Consider the following 17,290-nt stretch of genomic DNA (forward strand, 5'->3'; position numbering starts at 1 on the left):
CAAAATTTCAGTCTCCTGGGAGGAGCAGTAAATCTCGTGTTAATGATTGTGGTTCTATATAGTTTTATGATCTATAAACCAATTTGACTCTGAGTGTCTTGTGCAATTTCTCACAACAAGCTGTGAGATATAGCTCATCATGCTGGTGTTACCCATGCAGAGGCTGTCATGTGATGAAGGTGCGTGGCAGAACCACAAGTCCAATTCAGGTCTGTTCTGGCTTCAGGTGCAGTGTCATTTCCTTTGCACCAAGCAAAAGCATAAAAGGCAGCCTAAAATCAAGCCGATAGTGAAAAGACTCAGAGATAGAGAACACCACAAGGCAATGTGGAAGTCTGTGTTAGGTGCACATCGCATAAAGTACAAAATTCAAGACTGAAGAGTCAGTAGGTGGAAGGGAATGGCCCACGGGACAGAAGACTCTGGATGAACTTAAGAGCCGGTAGAGTCCGCCTTAGCCCGAGCAGGGGATGTGGATGACCACATGTGTAATGGAAACCAGAGCTGGTTTTAGGAAATGTAAATACTCAGGAGAGAGACTGAATACTACTGGAGTCAATGATGAGCCATAAAAGACTTCTGAGTAGGGGTATAAAGTCATGCAGGCAGTGACTCTCCATGGTGAGCTCAAGGCCGAGGAAGTCCATGCATGTCTAAGGGAACAGCAGTGAGCTTTACTGCTCCCCTTTCTGCCTCTTAATCCCCCCAAACTTCACGATTTACCCACGGGAATCACTCCTGGACCTAAGCATGTGCTCGTCCCTCCAACAAAAGTCTCTCTCCTGTCACCCAGGCCACCTCATGAGAAAGCACAGCCTTGGAGAACTCACCACAGCCCCTCCTTGTCTGAGTTAGGTGTCCCCATTGATAATCTTCCTGTGCTACAGCGTTTATGTGGGTGCACTGTAATTCCCAGCGGGCTGACCAGTCTCCCTTATTAGAATGAGAGCTCTAATGGGTAGGAAATGGCCCATCGATTCCAGTACAGCCTCTCAGTACACAGTGGGTGAATCAGATGACGTAAGCAGAGGCAGAAGATCAGGAGACAGACCTGGGCGTTAACTTTCCCAAAGGTTATATGGTCATTAAGAAAATATGCATATAGTGGCATGCTAAAATAATGAAAAATGTAGATTGGAAGAGAGCCTCAATCTCACGGAAGGAAATATTTCAAGCTTTCTTTTCCTTTGTCTACTTAAAACCCTTAAAGAAGGGGAGGGTTGGAGTGGAATCAGAGCTAAGGTAGAAAACAGACACACATTCTTATATATGAGGAAAATAGGCCATAATGTTTTAAAAACTACATTCTGTCTAAAAAGGAGCAAAGAATTGAATAACTGTTATTAAATGACTGTCTACACAGCACAGTGTTTTGCAGGAACTCACAAAGGTATTTTAGAGAATACAAAGATGAATTGCAATTCTGGCTCTAATGATCCTTATAATCCAATAAAGAATCACATAAAATAGAATTATGTTAACATAATTCTAACAGTGTTATGGGTTTAGAAGAGGGAAAACAGACAATGGGTTATAAAGCATGTTGCAGGCATGGAAATGAAGTGATGGAGCTGTGCGTTTAGAAAATTACGAGAAATCTCAGGCTGGTCTGAGTTGTAAACAGAAGCTAAGAAGGTAGGCTTCCAGTTAAAGACAATGCAATGGTCTAAGTGGTAACTGAGGAATACACTACAATGATGTGGGCGGGGTGGGGTGACGGAAACACATTCAGTAAATTAAGAAGGTAGAGTCTTCGGAATTGACTGTTAATTAGAAGTAGAACCAGGCATTATGGCACAATCCTGTAATCCCAGCACTTGGACAGGCTGAGGCAGGAGGACCGCCATAAGTTTTTCAAGGCCAACCTGGGCCACACAGTGAGTTCAAGACCAGACTGAACTACGGTGAGAATTTGTCTCAAAAACCAAAAAACAACATGAGAATAATAACAAGTATAAAATTTATTTCCTAAGAAGCCTTTGCTTCTTTTCATTTTGTATTTAAACCAAATATAAGGCAAATGGGGCATTATCCAAAGTGGTATTTTGTTTCTTGGTCTTTTTGAGGTAGGGTCTTATTATGCAGTTCAGGCTGACCTTGACCTCACTTTGCAGCTGGTCTCAAACTTACAAGGATCCACCAGCCTCAGCCTCCTGAGTGCTGGGATTACAGGAGTGCACCACCATGCCCAACCTTAAAAGCGGTTTTGATGGAAGTGTTTTTGAATATTATAATAAAGTTACTTTTATTTGTAACTGTTCACTTGTGATTCCATGATCTCCCTATGCAATTAATTATCTTCAGATACTAGGGCAGCACAATTAAGTGGAAAGAATATACACTAAGCTGAGACAATCTGGGTTCCAACCCTAGCACATTATTTTGTCTCCTCATCCTGAGATCTTTTTATTTGTAACATGGGAGCAACAGTAGTCCATAAGGTGGTTCTAAGAACAAAATCTGATATAAAAACTGCTAGAAACAAGTATCAGATTGTCCTCTGGATAAATATTTATAAATCAAGAATGAGAATTTATTTAATATTGCCTTTTATAATTGATTCTAGCTGAGTTTCTGTGGAGCAAGAAGATGACAATCAGATGGATTATATACTACTGCTTATTTATAAAGCAATATTATATTATTGTATTATTGCTTAGCATATTTTTTTCTTGATCTTTTTGAGATAGGGTCTTACCGTGCAACTCAGGCTGGCCTTGACCTCACTTTGTAGCCTAAGCAATAAGACCAAGAAAATTATTATATTATTGCTTAGTACAGCATAATATCTAGAAATATTAGTTTCAGAGTATAGCAACCCAGGTTCCAAGGCAAAGTAAATCCCTCCTAGCCTTCACGTCCTGAGGTGCACGGGGGTCTCAGAGGGCCACAGGTTTACCTGAGCTCACACACAGTAAGTCAGTAACAGTAACAGGCTGGTAAATATTAGCCATAGCAAGAGTTATAGCACAGTGAACCAGCAGTCCTGTCTTACTCAGAATGTAAATGACACAAAACTGTTTAGCACAGCATTTGTGAAATATCACAGTTTTACTCTGTTTGGTGTTCTTGATTTGAACAATATGTATCTATGATAAAATGTATTGAATTATTAGGTAGTAATGTTCTTTTTAAAATTTGGTATTTGTAATGGTATATGACCTTTTCTATTTGTTCTGTAATATTTACTAAGTGTCTGTATATAGTGTTAAGTACAACCTAGTCTCCCTGATTTCGCATGTTAGTAGAATCTTTTTTTTTTTTTTTTTCTGGAGACAGGGTCTCTTCATGAGTCCAGGTCGGGCAAGAACTTACTACGAAGCCCAGGCTGGCCTTGCACGATCCTCCTGCCTCAGACTAGGATGATGGTTGGGGAATATTTTCAAATGTATATTTGATAAATAACACTATTGGAACCTATAGTTTCTATATTTTAAAAATAAAATAACCTTTATTTAAAGGAGCAGCATCTAACGATTCTTTGGCTATCTTTTATTACTGATACATTTCCAGGAAAATCTATGGTCAGCAGGCTAGTTCTTCCAGGGCTAATAAAAAACACAAATCTTTAGCCAAGCACATTACTACTCAGGATAAAGACTGTGTTAGCCAGGCTTCCTGGATGCTAGACGCGACCAAGTTACTAAGTTTTTGCTAACGAGATAGAAAAGGAAACGCAGTGTGCCTAGTAAATGTTACCGACGCGGGAAAACATGATCATTCCTCAGTAAATTTTTCTTCTGTCTGAAATAAAGATGTGATGGCTAGAGCCGGAACAGCCATCTTGTGTCTATTAAAGAGATTACCAAAACTTGAGCTGGAAAAAGGGATTTGAATTCCTAATGATTGTGGAGCTTCTAAACCAGTCCTGGACTGACTGAATTACATGAGAGAGAAATAAACTTAAAGTTTCTGGCTCTGGAGTCTGATCTTTAAAAATACGGACCAAATGAAATCCAAATTGCAAGATCACTTGCTTTCTCAGGGAGGTTTCTCTCGGCTTCTACATACTGGATGTTTCCTCTTCCCTTCCTCATTTCCAATGCGGACTTCTGCACTGCTGCAGACGCTCTTCTCTCTGCCCATCTCCACAGCAGGAGGACTGAAGTGGCGAGCCAATTTAGCTGTCGCATGGCTGCCACAGCTCATGTCACATTCTTAATGTACCCTTTTCTTGCACGCCTCCTAGGCTCTGCTTTGCTCTTTATCTTAGAGCAGGGACAGTGAACCTTTAGAGAGTGCCAGACCACAACCCCAACCCTCTGACCCATCACCGAGTGCCAACACTGCAATTAAACCTGAATACTGAAGTTCTGGTTTAGAAAAAACAATCCTACCTTAAGATCTTTTGTCTTGAAAGAAAAACTCCGTAACACGGGTGCCACCACTATCCTAGACATTCAGCTCCAAAAGCAAACTTCCTTCAAACTGGCATTTATATATTCACCATTCAACCAATTTCTGTTGATTGCTTACTGCATTAGGCATGATAAGTGAATAATAAAATAGATCATAAACTTCGAGAGCTAAACCAGTATTTTATTTATTTCTTAAAATTTTATTTAAAGAAAAAAAGCAAAACAGAAAAAAGGGTAGAAATAATACAGAATTTCAAACAAAAATAAACACTTAAGAAATCACTAGTTGATAAATTACATGCTGTCATCTTATAAATAGTTGTTCAAGTTACAAAATTAAAGCAGACAAAGTGGACATTCAGACAGTGAGACTGAAAATAGCTCGTTCAATGATCCAACAAAATCTTAGTAATATGGCTATCAATCCTACTTAAACATACATGCAGTTATATCGTTTAGAGTACTTTCTTTTCCTCTCTTTTTTACAACAGCAATTACACATTTTGGGTTTTATTACTCCTACAGTTCTTATTACTTTTTACACTAGACACGCATAATAAATGTGATTATTTATTTCACTTATGAGAATAGTCTCAAGTTGCCTCCATTTATGTATGAAGGCCTTAAAATCATCCTTTTTATAGCTCAGTAATATTCCATCATATAAAAATATCACATTTTTTTATCCATTGTGCAGTTGATAGGCATTTTGGTTGTTTCTAAGATTTAGCGATTACAAATTGTGCTGCTCTAAACATGGGTGCACATATATCACTGTGACATGACCTTTTCTGGACAGGTCCCTCCAGGGAAAATACCCAGGAGGGGAATAGCTGGATTGAATGGAACTTCAATCCTAGTCTTCTGAGGAATGTCCATCCTGACTTCCACAGTTGTTGCACCAGTCCGCGCTCCCACCAACAGTGGAGCAGTGTTCCTTTTTCTCCGCGGTCTCCCTAACATCTCTTATCAGTTGATTTCTTGATGGCGGCTATTCTTTCCGCAGTGAGATGAAATCTCAATGCTTAAACCTGTCTTTTAAGATGTAGATTGAATGCTGTGCTCTTAACTTGTGCTCTACACCCTTGTGGTCCCAGGTCTCCCTAAGGATTAGAGTAAAGCAGGGGTATAAAGGGTTGGGAGCACGCAGACACATGGAGAGGTACGCAGGGCCACAGTGCAGGAAGTGAGGTGTGGAGGAGGAGAAGACACGCGGCGGCTGTCCAGCCCGAGGGACACCGTGTGGATGTCTGTGGCTTCCTGTTATCTTTCTTACGCCCACAAGCTCTTCACAATGGCTGATAGGGACGCGTTCACCGTTAAGCCTTCAGACCTTCCAGAAACCAGCAGCTGCACCTCTTGCTGTTGTGCCTGCCCTTTGAACTGCCGAAATCAAAGGCCTTCAGAAAGCCTTCAAGAGATTCCCCACCATTCTGTCCAGTTCTGGTCCCCGTTCAAAATGTCTACCATCCCTGCTTCTCACTGGAACTGGTCTAAAGCTGGAGCCTGGGGGCTCAAGATATTTAACAGAACAAGGAAGCACTCTAGATAAAACTTAGCTTTAATTTTTTCATAGAAACACTGCTAAAATAGAATCTAAACATAAATTTGCTAGTTCAGCAATCCTGTAGTATTAAAATCAGCTTTTATGGGTTGACTTTAGGATTTGCCTCAGTGATAAAGCCCAAAATTTTAAATTAATATGAATTTTAACTTTGGGCTATAACCCTTGTGTGATACACAGTCTAATAATATAAAGATGGCCATGCTATTCTCGGACACACAGCTCCAGAAGAATTAAAAGGCAAATCAGCTCCTGGTATTGGGATCTGATGCTTTTTGTTTATGTCTTTATCTTAGCTTTGACAGAAAGTTAATTTAATAAATGTTACTATTTGTGAAATATAATTCTTAATACTCTGTGACATTATAAAATTTGTCTTAAATTGTGGTTTTAGCATTTCACAAGTAGTTTCTTTTCTGGTTAACTGTCAGCCAACTCGGAGCTAACTCCCTGGAGGACAGTTTTAGCTTTCGTGTTTCCGGTGAGCAGTTATCTCAGCTTATGTCCACTACCACAGTATCAGTGTGTCCACTCACAGTTCTTTCCAAATAATTAAAATGCTGCAAAAATAATTGTAGCAAAATAATGAAACAGAGACAGAAAAGAGGCCACTGCTCCACCAGTAATAACAAAAAAGTTTACAGATGTTCAAAGTTTTCCTTGGTTTGGGTCAGCACCTGACGTGAGAAACTTACAGATTTTTCTCTTGTCTGTTTTCTAGAATCCCTGCCTGTAACACAGGGCCAAAATGTAACCCTATTATATTTTTGATATACTATAAAATATATTATACTAAGTAATAAAGACAGTCCTTCCTTTCCCAATGAGCCTAAGTCTGAAAAAACAAGTTACCTCACACATGAACCACACTGGTTAAGACTCAATGATGCAACAATACCGCACTACTATTCTCTATAAAATGGACTTTTTCAATCAAAATCTTAACTGAAATGTTTTCCAGAAAGATTTTTAAAATCTTATTTTTTGATGTTCTTAAATTGGATTTAGGGCCCAGAAAAAATGTATTATTTCATCTAGCAAACATTATTAGTCCCTAGAGACCATAAATCTCTTCCAGTTTATATAACAACAGGGCAAAATTCATAAGGATGACTCTGAAGTACTCTAGGATAGTAAGATCCTTTAAACCATGCAATTATATTCTGCATCTAGTCTTCATGTAATAATGTAGACTACATGTACAATGTAATAATTACAGAATCTTAGAGATAAAGTAATTTTAAAATAACTGGGTGAAACTACAATTGGAATTTGGAGTTGCTAAATAGTGATAATATTCGTTTTATAGATAAAGTGAGAACCAGAGATATAATAGAGTTTTAACACTGCTATATGTACCATATGTCTTTAGAAAGTTGGATGACTATGTGTAAAATTAGGACTGGATTTACAATTTGCTTGTAAACAGCTGCTTGTTTGGCATAATTTGAGAACTACTATTAGTAAAACAAAACAAAACAAAATAAAAAATCATAAAAGCTTGTCACCCAGATTCTTCCTCAGGGATGAAATGATAGAACGATAGCTAGTCACCTTTCCTTTACATATGCAGCTGAAGTTCAATAATGCCTACAATTCTGTGAGCAGGTTAAGTCCATTATCTCTTATTTAAGAACAGATCTTTGATGAAAGAGAAAACTTGTTGCTCTGGGTTAGATGGGGTTTGTCCCTGAAAGGTTAACATGCTTGGTCCCAGTGTGGCCACATTAAAAGGTGCAAACTTGAGGAGATGGGCGCTGACCGGGTAGGGTCACGGGGAGGGCGCCACCCAGGAGTGGGTTAATGCTGTCTGGCAGGCGCTGCTCAAGTCTCCTATGACTGGATTAGCTCTTGAGAGCAGTTTGTTAAAAATAAGACCATTTCACACTTTTGCCCCTTCTGCTGGTTCCCATCCTGCTTCTCTGTAACCAAGGACCCCGCAAATGCCAGGATGCTCCAGTGAAGACGCTTCCACCCTCCAGTCCCCAGAATCATGAGTTAAAGGGATCTCTTTATAAATTACCCAGCCGTAGGTACTTTCACAGAAACCCAAAATGGATTAAGATACTAATTCAGCTGTATGATGGATTGAAACCTCAGGTAAGTATGACATATCAAAATCACGTAATACAATTAACCTTAAAAACATAGCTTGCTGAAGAACACACCTCTTCCTAGGAAGTCTAGAGCATGCGTTTCATCCTGTAGCACTACAACATTTGATTTTGTTTGCTCTATCACCATTTTGAGTCATTGGTCTTGTTTAGGAGCCTCACAGAAAAAAGGACAAACTCTTTAAACACTTCAGTTACTTTCAGAAAATGAAATGCGCGCTCCATGAGAAGCAGGCAGAAACGTAGACGAAAGGGAAACAGCAGACTTCTGCTTCTCGTTTCTTGTTCACGTAAGTGCAGATGCTCGCCGAGTTGAATATGAAGCGCAGTCGTCTAAAGTATTTACACTAAAAAACATTTTCAGCCCCCAAAACATTTCTGAGCAGCAAAAATAGTTAAATTTTTATCAGTTAAATGTAAAATGATATAAACTCCATTGTAGGAATCATCTGCTTTCCTAAAAGCAGATTTGGAGCAGGAAAAGCAACAACATGGATCCAGTTGAGCCTGTTAACAGCAAGGAGGGATTCCTGGGGCTGGAAGACGTTCATAGCGAAAAGCAATTTCGCTTGATTCCTACATTCTCTAGACTATACATTCTGTATGCTCCATAAAAATGGTTAATTCAGAGTAGCTCATTAACCACGCTTAAACATGACAAATAACAAACAATTGGCCTTAATTTCCCTTTAATTTTGCAAATAATGTTAATGTCAAAATGTCATCACTGTACTTTACTATTTCCAATCCAAGATGAGGTCCAGTTCAAAGGAACTGGAGGCAATAACATCAGATCTGCAAATCACAGAGCTGTCTTGTGACTTTTCTTGAGCACTGCCAGGAAGCATCAGCTATCTTTTCTTGATAAGCGTGGCCAAGGAATCTCACACAGAAGGGTCACAGTCCATCACTACTAATAAAAACTGTACTCTCCAAAGAGCATAAAAATGATTTTGCAATTTACAGATTCTAAACTCGTTGACCCAAATAGCAAAATGATTTGCTAGAAATCAGAACAAGTACTTTCATAAATTAACAAACTAAGTTCCTCTTAAGAGTTCTTTTGGCTGTCAACTCAAAAACTATTTTTTCAAAGACTTGATTTTTCTGGTTTTCCTAAAGGAGCCTTGTTCATGCAAAAGATAAGGTGAATTATTGGGACTCAAAATCTAAAAGAAGCAGGGATAAAGGGAGAAAACACAGATAAAGCAAGTTACTTCATGGCCATCGCTGTGACTGGGATTTCCCAAATGTGTATGTGCCAGCAGTCAAATGCAGGACCGGGACAGAATATGAGGTGCTCACTTAGGAACCACAAGAAGGAAATAACTAACTAGAAACACGTGAGCTATTGGTACTGAATATTATTTCGGTTTTTTTTTTTTTTGTCTTTTTCTTTTTTATCAGTACCAGGGATGGAACTCTCGACCACACACTTGCAAGGCAGGTGCTTATGCTGCTGAGCTAAATCCCCAGCCCCTCTGAATATTATTTCTAGCAAGAAAGCTCTAGTTATTGGGTTAGAGATTTTTATTTGAATTGCTAATCTTCAACTGTAGCATTAACAAAAGTTCTTTAAATTACATCCAAAACAGCTCTTCCCTGCCAGCCAGGGAAACCAGCGAGGAAGCCATGCCGACTCTGTGCACCGTGGTGTGGTGGCCCCACTACCCGGGAGAACCAGCAGGGAGGCTGCCCGCCCCCTCCCCAGCCAGCTGGAAAGTAACCGGACATGTCCGCTATGCAGGCGGACATGATAATAACTGAAGTAAGGGCGCAACCTGACATTTGTGTCGTTTGATTGACTGTGCAAGCCTGGGACCGGGAGTCTGAGCAACTATTTAGTGGATAACAATATGTAATATAGTAATGATTGTGAATTTCCTACTGTCCAATCATTGTTTTGTTTTGTTTCATTTTACTGTTCTGTTTTATCTCCTTTAAATAAAAAAAAATCTCTCCTTTATTTCACAAAAAAATAATTTAGTTAGGTCCCTCATGACATTACTTTTTATTATGCTTAAGTACATTTCTTTGAATTAATAAGGCGTAGAAGTATTGGAGGCGTATAAGGGTTGTGGAGCGGGGACAGACAAAGGATGAAAAGTTGCATACAATATTCAGGCTTCTTATTTCTCTGTCACTTAGCTGTCAAATATGGAAAAAAGAAAGACTGGAGATGTGGTAGAGTGTTGCCTTGTGTGTGCAAGGTCCTGGGTGCAGTCCCCACTGTCACCCCACCACGGGAAAAATGTAAATGTTATTGTTTTAGTTCTGCCATTTTCATTCTCTATGTAAACGTTTGTTCAAAGACTCTTGGGACAGCTCCAGATAGTTACATCAGGTGTTTTGCTACAAAGATCAAATTAAAACGGGAGTCACTAGTTATCACTTCCTTAATCTTACTTTAACTTCTTACGAACAAACGAATTCTTAACCACCTAAGTAACAAACTAGTATAACTTTTAAAATAATATATCCTCAATGTACAGAGTATGCATCATTTTAAATTGAAAAATAAAAACAGCAGACAATCCTTTGGTACTTCTCTAAGAACTCAGTGAATCTGCCAAATTCACTTATACAAATATTTGTGTAACTATTAAGCCAAATAAGGGATTTTGAGGGCAATGAATAAAGGTTAAGTTTGCAGGAATCACATAAGGAATCAAAATTTAGTTAAAAACTTCTCAAAACATAGGAAACAGGGCTCATACTCAATATGTGAACGATAAAAATATTTTAATAATGCAGTAGTGATGGTTCCAAATTGCTTAATTCAAACTCCTGAATCTGAGTGTGGTGATACACGCCTGTCATCTCAGCACTCAGGAGGGTCCCTGCAAGTTTGAGGCCAGCTTAGGCTACATAGTCAGTTCAGGCCAACCTGAACTGAGCTACATAGTGAGACTGTGTCTTCAAAAAAAATCCTGGAATCTTTTCTTGTTAAACTGTGTCTTTTTTTTTTTTTTTTGGTCTTTTTCTTTTTTATCGGTACCAGGGATCGAACTCATGACCGCCTGCTTGCAAGGCAGGTACTTATGCTGCTGAGCTAAATCCCCAGCACCTAATTTTTTAAATATTAAATTTTGTAACAAAATACTTCAATATAGCATTGATAATCTTTTAAATAATAAGAAAAAGGCAATGCACTTCAAATGTAAAATATTCAATCTAGTAGATAATTTTCTGAACACATAATGTCCTTATGCTCAAGAGCTTATGCAGACTATTTAGAATGATGATGAATGTGTAGGCACTCAGTTAAAAACATAAGTACTGGGGACTGAGGGTTCAGCCCAGCTGCATAAGCGCCTGCCTTGCAAGTGTGTGGTCGTGAGTTCAATCCCTGGTACCGATAAAAATGGAAAAGACAAAAAAAAAAAAAAAAAAAAGAAAGTAAGTATTTCAAACTTTGTGCAAAATACCACCAAAAAATAGGAAGATTTCTGGTACATATGATACATTTTATTAAGCACACATATACAGTAAAAAGAAATTCTACCAAAGTATTTGGTGTAATTTGCCTATACCTTTCCACCACAAACACTGAAATAATATAGACATAAACTAATGTCCACTTTAAAGAGGTTTTTCCTAGCAAGATTTTAGATACACTATTATAGAAAAGGCATATAAAAGCCTATTGTCTTGAGCCAAAGGACACGGAGAGGAACAACTTTATAAGTCAATACTTTTAGACAATAACCACTCTACCAAGGACAAATATCACCAACACTGCAATAACAAAAACAAAAACAACTGTAGCCCTCCCACACCCACACCAACAAATCTAAGTGGGAAGCCTAGGCTTCCTCCCTAGCTAGGATGCATAACCAAGAACCCCAGCCCCCTGCCAAGCGGTTCAGAGGATGCTACGGCTCACTCTGGACAGGAACACTCTCCACTCCCTGTCACTGGTCATAGAAGAGACCACGCAGAAGAGTCTGCACTTCTGTCTACACCTAGAAGTAACATACGTCCTGTTTCTTGCCAAGGAATCCTAAAGGAAGACTGGACTTTCATAGCGCCCCATGGCCATGAGCCACCACCTGTGACATCATGAGAACGGTAGGAGGTGTTCCTCGGTACTCCAGACAGGGGTGTCACTGGGAGCCTCCTGGAGAACTGAAACTTGCACCCCTGCCCAGAAGTGACAAGTTTCTCCCAGCCTTGAAGGCCAAGTGTGGAACGTGACTTTCTACTTCTAGCTGGCAAGTAACAAGGAACTTTGATGTGTGCTAACAGGGATTAAAACCAGGGCCTTCACACTGCATCTTATCCTAAGCCTCCACCCAATCCCCTTTTACAATGCTGAGCCTGGGTCTCACTAAGTTACTAGGTTTCCCAGGTTGGGCTCACACTTTCAGCGATCCTCTGCCTCGGCCGCTGCCGTCAGAAGTGTAGACCACTCTGTCCGCTTCGGGGCCCACTTTTTGCCTACTGGAGAGGTCTCAGATAAAAGCCAAATAAAGCAGAATCTGTAAATAATATGTAGAGTTTCATACGGTAGGACTCAAAATGTACAGGTATCAGTTGAAAATTACTCATCATATTAAGAACCAGGAAGATCTTATGTTGGAATAAAAGATGTTAGAATAGTTTTAAAATAGCTATCATAAAAATTCTTCAGTAAGAATCTTCATTTGTCTCAAGCTTCATTTGTACTTGAAAGAGATGAAAAAAAAATGCAGAGGGATCTGGAGTACAGTTCCACAACAGAGTTCTTAGCTAATATGTGTAAGGTTCTAGATGCAATCTCCAACACCACAAGTTAAATAAACTTTCACATGAAAAATACATAGTATCAGCAAAGAAACAGAAGATAAATAGAAGAGCCAAATGGACATTTTGGATCTGAAAAATATAATAAAATACAAAAGTAAATGGACGGCTCAACAGCAAAAAGAAATAATCAAGTGAACCGAAAGATAAAACAAGAATTGTCTTATCTGAACAACAGAGAAAATACACACAAAAAATGAACAAAACCTCAGTAACATGTGGGACTTCAACAAAAAGGTAACGTCTGTGTCATCAGAGCTCCAGTACAGCAGGAAGATGCCAGGACTAAAGAATTTGATGAAATGAAAGCTGAACCTTTATCCAACTTGGCAAAAGACATTCAAACAAACTGACGAAACCGAGTGAATCCCAACACAGAATAAACTCAACACGAAAACACATAATATGCACTTCTGTTTGTTTGTTTGTTTTTTTACTGGTACCAGGGATCGAACTCACAACCAGAGAAGTGACAAGAGAGAAGCAACGTGAAAGACAGCAGATTGCTCCTCAAAAGTCACAGAGGCCGAAAGGAAGCTGTACAGCATTTTTGAAGTGCTGAAGAAAATCACTGTCAACCAGGATTCTGTGTCCACTGAAAATCTCCTTCAGGAATGAAGTAATCACAACAGACTCAGATGAAGGAGAAAATAAAGATAATTAGTTACCAAGAGACCAACTCCACAGAATGGTTGATGAAAATTCTTAAACAGAAAGAAAACAATAAAAGAAAGAGACTTGAAACATTAGGAAGGAAGGAAGAACACAGCAAGAAAAAATAAATTTAATTAATAGGCTATTTCTTCTTGTGTTTTCTAACTGGTTGATGGTTAGAGTGCCACTCTCTGCTGTAGCACTACAATGATACACAGAAAATATTAAAAAATAGTAATGGGCAAAAATAATAAGGCGGAAGAAAAAGGACACAGCAGGATGCAAAGCTTTTATACTTTTGCAAACTAATAAAACTGTGACACTGGCATGCTGTGATAAGTTAGGTATACATAATGTAATACCTAGAGCAAACACTAGAAAATCTATACAGAGAAACACTCTTTAAAAAACTGTAAGTACATAAAAATGGAACTCTACCAGAAGTTCAGGTAACCCAGAAAAAGATAGTGAAACTAAAATAATGAGAAAGGAACAATAAAGTAGAATCAATGGCAGATGTCAGCCCCAATATACCGATAACTATATTAAAGGTAAATGCATGAATTTTAAAACCTGCCCAATGATAGGCTATCTACAAGACATCTGAAATATACCTGTATGTGTACCTTGAAAGTTAACAAAAACAGCTATCATGTAAACAATTAAAACAAAGCAAGGCCTTTTTAGTAGCACAATATGAATATTTTTAATGTCACTAAATTGTAAAAGTGATTAAGATGCTGTATTGGTTGCCAGCTTTAAAACAAAATATATGAGGTAATCAATGTATAAAGACTCATGGTTCTGAACATCCTAATCCATCATTAAGTGGCTGCATTGTTTTGGACCTCTGATGAGGCAGCACGTCACGGTGGGAGCCCAGGACAAGGCAAACTCCTTCCCTCCTGAGCCCGGAGGTGAGATAAACAACGGGCTGGGATCCCACAGTTCTGTGACAGGTCTGGACCTCCAACCAGGCTCCACTTCCCAAGGGTTCTGCTGCCCCCCAACAGCACCTCCTTTGGGAACCACCCTTTAACACACGGGCCTTAGGGGGACATTCAAGATTAAGCTATGGTGGATGGTACGTTTCACATTATGAACATTTTACCACACAGTGTTTTAAAGAGTAGGAATGACTTTATTAATAACAAATAAAGTAGACTTTAGAACAAAGAAAATTACCAAGAACAGAGGAGTATTTTTCACGTCATAATAAAAAGACCAGTCATCAAGGGGATGGAGCAATCCCAGATGTACATGCCTTAAACACGGCCACAGAGGTAAGCCTTTACGTAAGTTAAAAGAGAAACGCAAGTCCACAATTACGTCCAGAAACGCATGCATGCCTCTCTTGACAACTGAGTGAAACACTAGCAAGAAAACGAGCAGACGTAGAACTCAAAAGCATGAAACGACACAGTCTAACCAACGCTTGTGGAACACGTTACTTCACAATAAAAAACACACACTTTTAACATGTTCAGGGAATATATACCAAAAGGTGTTCAACCGTAGTCATAAAACGGGCTGGACTTTCCTCTCCTCTGCCCCTGCCCTTCGCCCCCCCCCCCCCCCGAATTCATTTCCACACTGAATCCAGGGCCTTGCTCCTGCTGAGCTCCACCACCCCGCTATCTCTCCAGGTCCTGAACATTTTTAAAGGAACGAAGCTCATGCAAAGTATACCCTTGATTACAGTACAGCCAAACTAGAAATAAATCACAGAGAGGTAACAGGAAATGGAAACCTGCATACATTTGGGAGCTAGGTATATTTATAAATAATTTATGAGTAAAAGAGGAAGTATCAAAGGAAATCTTCAAAATACATTACACTGAATGAATGCAAAACACCCAAAAACTGCACCCCAAAAACAGCTAAAAACAAAAAATTATCCTAACTCTTTAGTTACATGTACGGAAAGATAAAAATTTCAGATAAGCCATTTCTACTTCTCAAGAGCCTAGAAAAAGGGCAATTCAAGTAAACAAAAGGAAGGAATCAATTAAGATCAGAAATCAATGAAACTGAAAACAGAAAACAAAAGAGAAAGAAATCAGTGAAACAAAGTCCTAGTTCTTCAAAGAGAAAAAGAAAATAAAACTTAGCAAGACTTACATAGAAGAAAAAGAAAAGACAAATTAGCAGAATCATAAATGAAAGACGATTATTACTGAATAATCTGCAGGGACCAAGAAAACTTGTGAACTTTCTATATTCATAAATTTGGAGATTTAGATTTAGATGAAATCAGTCACCCCGGGGACCAAGCCTTTAACGCATGAGCCCTTCTCCCTTTTAATGTGCTTACAGTGCTCAGCTTAGGAGTGCGAATCTGCAGTTTCATTTCAGTTTAACAGGCACCATCTGCCCTGAGCCGGCCGCAGGCACGGCCAGCACCTCCCCCAGGGGCCGCGCTTCAGTCAGGTGAGGCGATGGAAGCTGGCATCTATGAGCCGCCGCCCCGTAACGGTGTCAGGGGAGGAGCCCTCAGGCCTGGGCTTGGGAGCCAATGTACAGCCGGCTGTCCTTGCTGGCCTGGGCTGCACATGTCTTTCCCCAGCAAAACTGGGGAAGGCTCACTGAGGACTGCTCACTAGCGAGCCAAGGGGAGTGTGGGTTGAACGCACTGTGATCTGCCTGCAAAGGCCCGAGGGCGGCCTGTGCCAGCAGCGAGCTCTGGTTCTGCCACCTGTGAAGTCGCCAGGGCAGTCACTTGCCTTCTGCGGTCTTAGTTCCCATTCCTGTGGTAACGGGGCATTTTAATATACCTACAACCAAAATTTAATTTTTGTTATTCTTTTTAAAACCCCCCCAAAGTAAATGTCCAAGTTCCAATGATTTCACTGCCTAATTTGATGAAAGAGGAACTAACAGCTATTTTATGTAGCTTTTTTCAGAAAATACAGGGTAAGACTTCCCAATTCATTTTATGAAGCTAGTATTAGCCTAATACCAAAATGAGACAAAAGTAGTACTAGAAAAGATAAAGTCTTCATGAATTTGGATATAAAAATCCTCAACAAAATATCCTAAAACAGAATTCAGCAATATATAACAAGCATTATGTACCATATTAGTGGGAATTTATTCAAAGTAGACCCCAACTGTTTTTCTTTTAAGATCAGGGAGTTGAACTCAAGGCCTCACAAGGTCTCATTAAATTCCCCAGGCCGGGCTAGACCTTGGGAGCCTCCTGCCTCAGACCCCAGAGTGCTGGCATTCTAGGGGTATACTATTATGCCCACCTTAGTTAGCACCAAACTTGCTAACAATGTATCTATAAAAATGTGTAAGCGGGTGTTCCTTCACAGCTCCAAGATCACAACACAGACTATGCGGTCCTCGGCCACGGCCTCTCAGCCTACGGGCAAATCCTATTTCCTGCTCTAACCTCAGGACTTTCCAAGAGAAGAACACAGGGAACAAATAAAATACATATTGGTGCCAACAAATATGACATCCACTCACCACTAGGCTCCTTTCCTGTCCACACCATGTTCCAGCTTTCAGATCCCAGTTTAGCAAGAGAAGGGAGCAAACACAGCTAGTCCTGGCCCTTGAAATATACACTTTTGCAAAAATAACATCATAACTAGTAGTTATACTAAAAAATGGTTCAATCCACTCTATTTTTCAAGTAAGAAGGGTTTTTTGAGCTGATCACTTAAACTAATGATCAATTAATACAGCTTACATACAGAAATAAAATAAATCCCAAACAGGGGATTTGTAAATTGACTTCTAAAGCAAAAGAGAAATATTAAGAAAGCAGAATGCATTTCAGAGATCTGTTTCACAATGGTTTAAAA

At 39.4% G+C, this 17,290-nt stretch overlaps 1 protein-coding gene across 2 annotated transcripts in view; it reads right to left on the reverse strand.

The window, feature by feature from the left end:
• Sesn1 (sestrin 1) overlaps positions 1 to 17,290 on the reverse strand; it is a 104,479-nt gene that overhangs the window by 36,575 nt on the left and 50,614 nt on the right. The window lies entirely within an intron of this gene.

This window comes from Cavia porcellus, unplaced genomic scaffold (genome assembly GCF_034190915.1).
Source record: "Cavia porcellus strain 051 isolate PalLab524CR breed Dunkin Hartley unplaced genomic scaffold, mCavPor4.1 scaffold_7, whole genome shotgun sequence".
NCBI classification, from domain to species: Eukaryota; Metazoa; Chordata; class Mammalia; order Rodentia; family Caviidae; genus Cavia; species Cavia porcellus.